The sequence below is a fragment of the Corvus kubaryi genome, unplaced genomic scaffold (assembly GCF_017639235.1).
Source record: "Corvus kubaryi isolate FWS band 111438036 unplaced genomic scaffold, C.kubaryi_AGA036_p1.0 37277, whole genome shotgun sequence".
Lineage (NCBI taxonomy): Eukaryota > Metazoa > Chordata > Aves > Passeriformes > Corvidae > Corvus > Corvus kubaryi.
In genome coordinates, this window is record NW_024581085.1 from 289737 (window position 1) to 296840 (window position 7104).

Genomic DNA, 7104 nt, shown 5'->3' on the forward strand with positions numbered 1-7104 from the left:
GTGCAAACACGGGCTTATCCCACCGCTGACATCAGGGCTTGCATCTCCATGGCTTTGTCCTGGATTTTTGCCACGTTGTGTTTGGATTTTGAGCTCAAATACAGAGCTGGGCTTGGCAGAGCTCGGCTCCCTCTCTGCAGCAGCATCCCCGCAGCAAGCAGAGCTGTGCTGGTGTTTGCTCGTCCTTCCTGCACCATCCAACCCCCAAATCCTCCTTTCTTTCCATGGAAACAGCAGCGCACCTGAGAGCTCCCCTCTGTGCCAGCAGCCACCCCAGCCCCTCAGGCTGTGCAGCACAACCACGTCTCGGTGTCGTGGGTCAGAGCCTTCCCAGGGCAGGGAGCGCCCACCCACCCCGGCCACGACCCCAGGCCAACCACAGATGAGCTGATGCCATGAAGATTTTTTGCCTTTTCTTTTATACCCCTGTTATACCTTTTTACAACTTCTGTATTCTCAGTGCTTTTTGCCTCCATTCTTGGACTTGTTTGTCAAGCTAAGAGACTCAACATTTTGGAAGCTTCGTAGCCAGGGATCAGTGTGCCCCAGAGCCCAAGGTCCTCTCCAGAACACATTCTGTGAACCAAGATAGAACCATCCAGGGGAAGGTTCCTCGGGGAGGGGAGCTCACTTGAGCCTCTCATTAGGGAATCTTTGATAGATCTGCTAATTAGTAAAACCTATAATGTTATACCCAATGTTGGGGGGGACACACACTTGGCGGGGTGCATCTCAATGCATATGACCTGGACGTGTGCACCTAAGGATCCTTAAAATAAATACCAAGGTAAAATCCCTTTTCCCCTTCTAACCGTGTATGACTCTTGATTTTAAGACCAGGAAAAGGCATCGGAGCCATCGTGCTCTGGATCATCGGGAGCCAGATCCAGCAGCAGATCCAGCACTGGGCTTCCAGCTTGGGCCGTTGCTATTTAGGACCAGTTCTAGCCCCAGAACCGGCCCAAAGGGGCCAAATCAGGCACTACCGGGGGTGTCTTAGGGGGAGGCAGCTCCTGCCCCAGCTGGGGGGGCCCAAATCCTCCTGGCCGAGGTCTGAGGGTGGTCAGGGATAAATCCTGCTCCCCGTGCTGGGCCGGGGCCGCATCTCAGTTCTGAGCTCAACAAGAGAGACCCCGAGGGGCCGGAGCGAGTCCAGAGCTGGGAACGGAGCTGGGAAAGGGCTGGAGCAGCAGGGAAGGGGCTGGAGAACTCCTGAGGGAGCTGGGAAAGGGCTCAGCCTGGGGAAAAGGAGGCTCAGGGGGAACCTTGTGGCTCTGCACAACTCCCTGACAGGAGGGGGCAGCCGGGGGGGGTCGGGCTCTGCTCGCAGGAAACAGGGACAGGGATAAAGTGCCTGGGGAAGTTTAGGTTGGATATTGGGAAGATTCCTTCATGGAAAAAGTTGTCCAGCCCTGGCACCAGGGCAGTGCTGGAGTCACCACCCCTGGAAGTGTCCAAAAGCCACGGGAATGTGGCACTGGGGGACCCGGGTTAATGCTGCCCGCGGTGGGGGGCTGATGATCTTGGAGGTTTTTTCCCAGCCCTGATGATCCCAGGATTCCACAGCCTTCGGAAAAGGAGGGCTCAGATAATCCAGGGCGGCCAAAAGGCCGAACTGCCCGGCTCCAGGTGAAGGAGCTGAGGCCAAAGGGTCCTCACGGTGCAGCTGCAGCTCCCGGGGCTCCTCGTTCCCGGCCCAGAGGAAGAGCAAAGCCGCGGCCAAGCCTCGGCGGCTGAGCAAACACGGGCGGCTGCTGTCCAAGCAGGCAAGTGAATCTGGAGGCACAATTTGTCATCTAATTGCAGCCACACCCCCGGGATTAATTGCTGCATTTGAATGCTAAGCAGGGCTGATTTACGGCCCCATCAGGTTTCATCAGCCGTTACCGGTGATGGGTGCCCAGCTGAAAGCACTGCAAACAGCCAAAAAGGGCCCGAAGAGGGCTTTTTCCGACTTAGGAGTATTTGGGTTGTTTAAACATCCCCAAGCCTACAAGAGGGGGAAATTAAAACCTTGGCCACATTTGCTCCAGACTCCACTGAAGATTTTTGGCTCGTGCACGAGGGGAAGTTGCCTCGGGAGGGTCTCTAAGATTTCCACAGAATTATGGGCAGGAAAAAGAGTCAGGAAAACAAAAACCTGATGTTTTCCCATATCCAAAGCCAGAGGGATGTTTAGCAGAAATAAACCTTTAATGAGGATAAACCATTAACCACCATCTGCCTCTGTCTCAGATAAAGAGGGGAAATCACCCCTACCCTGCCCTGAAACCAACGGTTGTGAGGCTGCAGGTGTGTAACCACCGAGGTGCTGGGCCAAACCCACCCTGCAGCCTCCCAAAACCACCCCATGGCCTCTCAAAACCACCCCATGGCCTCCCAAACCCATCCCACAGCTTCCCACACCCATCCCTTGGCCTCCCAAACCCATCCCTCGGCCTCCCTAAACCAGTGCTCGCAGCTGGGGATGCCCAGAGCTGCCCCAGTTCAGCTCCTGTGGGTCCCAGTATGAACCAGCAATCACTGGTGCTGGGCCCTGAGGGCCTGAGGCTGCTCAGAGCACCCAAGGGTTCCCCTAAACCACCTGATAGTGCCCAAAAAAGCCTTTTCTCCAAAAGGAGAGGGAAGCAGGGAGCGTGCTGGGAGCACGCGGGGAGTGAGGGAGCACCCAGGAGGGCCAGGGAGAAACAGGGATCACCCAGGAGGGCCAGAGAGCAGGAGAAACCACCAAGGAGGGCCAGGGACCAGGAGGAACATCAGGCTCCCAGGGCTGGAGCCCATGGAGGGCCTGGAGCCCAGGATTTTTAGGCAGTGGGGGCTCCACTGGGTGTGTCCCATGCCCTGCTCCGCCCAGCAAGGCCGGGGAGTTGAAATGAGTTCACCCAGGTGAGAGGACGGAGCCTTCAGCCTGACCTCCAGGTCACCCCAAAGACCAGCTCCCCATGACGAGGAGGAGCAGGGACACCACTGGAGGTGTCACCGCGGCTGGGGACCCACCGGCGTCCCGATCCCAGGGGTGAGAGCCCCGTGCCCGACCCCAGAGCGTTTCCCCTGCAAATCCCGTTTGCTCACCCATCTCCCAGCCCGCAATGGGTTCAGGCTGGTTTCTGCTCCAACCTCCACCAGTGAAACCACTGCCACTCTCCAGGTGCACACCCAAGTTTCCCACGGGGAAAGCACGTCCTGGACCCCCAATGGCTCCCTATCCATGTCCCGTGTCCAGGGGTCACGGACATTCAGAGCTCAGGAAAGGTGCTTGGGGACAGAAGAGCGCTGGGAGCCGGGGACAAGAGGGACCTCACCCAGTTTGTCACCAGCCATGTGAGAAGTGTCATAAATCCATCAGAAATGGGGATCCACCACAGGGATCAGCCTGAGCTGGGTTTTGGGAAGGGCCCAGTTTTTGAGTTCTCATGGCTCAACCCAGCAGGTCCCACTCTTGGCACCATCTCAGCTTCCCACCCCTCTCCTCCTCCCTGGCACTGAGCCTGCAGGACATCAACTCCGAGATGTTCCCTGCCTAAAATCCAGGCACAAAGGGGAAAGGAAATAATCCCCAGCCCTTCAGAGCTGCCAAAATACCCGGTGAGAATGCCGAGTTTCGCTCTGCAATGGCCCCTCCCTTGGCTCTTCAACACCTTCAAAGCAAAACAGAAAAACCAGCCCAAAAAATGCTGAGACCAAACCCAGGCTCTCGGCGTCACTGGGGAGGTTCCAGGTGGAACCAGTGACCCAAGGAGGATTTTCTTCACCAGTTCTGCCTTGGCCGCTGCGGCACCTCCAGTCGTGATGGGGAGGAGGAGGCCACAAACCTCTTCAGTGCTGATTCCCAGGGTCCCAGGCTTGGAACCACGGCTGGGACACAGACAGGCAGGTTCTCCAGCCCCTGGACCCTGGGCTGGGCTCGGTGGGCAGCAAAGGTCTTTCAGAGGAGCCACGGTGAAGCCAAAGCCTTCATTCCTCCCTGTTTGCTGTAAATCCCCTCAAAATGAAGCATCCCCTGGTTTGGCCCCACCTCAGCAGTTTGGGTAGAAATTTAAGAGCAGGCTTAAGCATAAACTTCCCTGGAACTGGATTTAAGGTCCCTTCTAACCCGAACCATCTGGGCTTCCATGACAGACCCATCGTGCTCCCAGCCTGATTTTAGACTGTCCCAGCAGCACCACGTCCCACCACCCCCATGGAAGAAGCCTGGGCTCCTCCTGCCTCTCCCCACTCCTGGAGATCAGTGCGTCCTCGTGAGAGAGGAAAAAGTAGGAAAAGGGCTGGATGGGGAATGGATGGGCTTCCCTGGAGGTGATGGACGTGGAGTCTGGACACACTCCAGGAGTTTTCCCTCCTCGGCTTCTTTGGGCCCTGTTCCATCAGCACAGGATGCTCCAATAGCCTCAAAGCTGCTTCTCCAGGGATGCTCCCAGAGCCAGAGTTTGACCCCAAACCACCCCAATTCGGCTGTGATGTCACCGTGATGTCACCGTGATGTCACCGTGATGTCACCGACAGCACCCCCGGCCCGGGGCCTCCCACCCCCAAAGAGAGGGAATCGCCGCGGTCCTTGGAGGGGCAGGACGGGAGTTCGGGGAGCCTCGGAGAAGGGAGGAGGAGGGGGCGAGGATGATGAAGGGCAGGGGAGGAAGGGTGGGAAGAGGAAGGATGGGCAGGGAAGGACAGACAGACAAACGCTGCCACCTGCTGTCCACAGAACCTCCCAAAGTCCTGAACTGGGATGAATTCAGCTCTGCGGGATCCCGGAGCTCGGGATCCTCCTGCCCGCTGTGCTCCTCCGGCCTGGGAGAGCCACGGGCAACTCCATCCAGGCTGGAAAAGGGAGCACGACTGGGAATGCTCGGAGTGGGGAAAGCTCCTCGTCCCACGGGGCTGCAGAAAATCGCCCGGGGACGGTGGAGAAAGGGTCCCATGGGACATTTCCTGAGCCCACCCCAGCAGCGGGAGCCACGATGAGGAAACCGAGGAGCCACAAGAGAAGCACGGGCTGAGCCGAATGTCCCCTCCCTGAGCTGCCACCCCCGCAGGCAGCGCCGTGGCCTCCCGGGCCAGGGGGACGTTGCAAACAGCGACATGGTGAGCTAATTTGGTGGCATTAATAACAAACATCCCATCCGAGTGATGGGCAGGAGAGCTGGCCCTCTCCTCCCGAGATTCGGCTAATTAACGGCCCCCTCCCTCTGCTGATGTCAGGCTTCCTCGAAAGGCCGTCTGTGGCCCTCATTAGAGGCTCCTCAGGATGAGTGTCCTCTGAACACCGACCTTATTTTGACAGTGGCAGTAATTACAGAACTCTCGGCGGTGCAATGACAATAATTACCCAGCCACGAGCAGAAAGGGCCCGGGGGGAGAGCACAGAAAGTGGCGGAGAAATCCAGACTGGAGCCCTCGTCCCTCCTGGTGGGAGAGACAAGGCCCAGCTCCCCAGGACTGGCTCTTGTCTCCCACTGCCTGTGAGAAGAGGCACATTCAGAACCCCAAACACCGAATCCTGGGCATTCCTTTGCTGGAAACTCCCCAGGCATCTCAAAACTGCCCTGGAAACACCTCCTGCCACCCACACTCGGAACGCGGAGCCCTCAGGAGCCCTCCTGACCCCTTCAGGGGGCTGAGGGCTCTGCCCTGGGCCCACCTGGGAGCCCCGACCCTCCCCCGGGCCCAGACCCGGCTCTTTAGGGCTGCCCTCAGTTTTCCTCTTCTCCTTTTTCCTTCGCTGCATTCAAGGATTTGAAACAAGCAAGCCCAGTTCCTATGGGACACCCCTGGAAAACCATGGGCTGTTGCTTGATGAATTCCAGGTGTTCCCGGGGCTCCTGGGCTGAGCCGGGATGTCCCACGAGGACCCAGAACTGCAGCCCCTCCTGGAGCCTCGTTTCACCCCCAAATCTCATAAATCACAGGGAACATCCCCAGTTTCAGGTCTGGACTTGGGGAACCACACCGGGCTTGGATCTGTGGGATCCAAGTGGGATCTGCCTGGCTGAGGAGCTGCACCAGGAATTCCACTCGGCAGGAAGCAGCAGGAAGTGTTTGGAGACACAAATCCTCATTTTACGCCTTTGCTCTTTTTTCCTTCGTGTTTCTTAGCGCCAGTGCAGGTGCTGGAAAGGGCAGCCCGTGGGCAGAGGGATCCATGCAGGACACGCTGTGCCAGCAAGAGGCCACCTCACCTGAGAGGAGGAAACCCACAGGTCACTACTTAGGTCCAAAAAGTGGGGGGAAAAATGAAGTATAAGAGAAACAGCAACAACAATTAAAAAAAAAACCTCATTGAAGGCGTCATTTGGAAAATCCGCCAGTAAGGATATTTTGTGCAGCAGCCCCGCTCCCGAAAAGCTATAATGATTCACAGTGACCCATCCAGGAAAAGCAGGATACCCGTGACCCACCTGTCAGCTCTGGGCATCCTCCAGACGTGTTTAAAAGCACCAGGAAGGAGAAGAGTTCAGCCAGAAGTGGCTCAAAGGAGGAAAATCAGATCTGGCGTGGAGGGAGCGGCTCTGTGCCCAAGGTAGGTGCCTCTTCCTCCCTTCCTTCTCCCAGTCTCCCAAGGAATTAAACCAGGTAAGGAAAGCATTTGGTGATGGGCAACAGAAATCTGATTTTTGGCAAATAAAGGGTTTGGGGGGGTGGCGTTTTATTCCCGCAGAATCCCTGAGGAATCCAGTGAAAATAAGGAATGTAAGATACGAATAAACCTGCTCGCCTGGAAGGTGCTTTTCCAAGCAGTGGGAAAGTTCTCCAGCACGGTGGTGATAATTCCGGGATAGAAGTGTCACCCCCAGATAGAAAATGGGAGTCAGGGATAAAGTTCATTGCAATTAATTTTCTCTTTGGGTATCGCTGTGTGTGCCCGCGCCAAAGCGCAGGGAATGCATCGACAGGGAACAGGGAATGCATCGACAGGGAACAGGGAATGCACCGACAGGGAATAGGGAATGCACTGATCGGGAATAGGGAATGCACCGACAGGGAACAGGGAATGCACTGATCGGGAATAGGGAATGCACTGATGGGGAACAGGGAATGCACTGACAGGGAACAGGGAATGCACGGATGGGGAACAGGGAATGCACTGATGGGGAACAGGGAATGCAC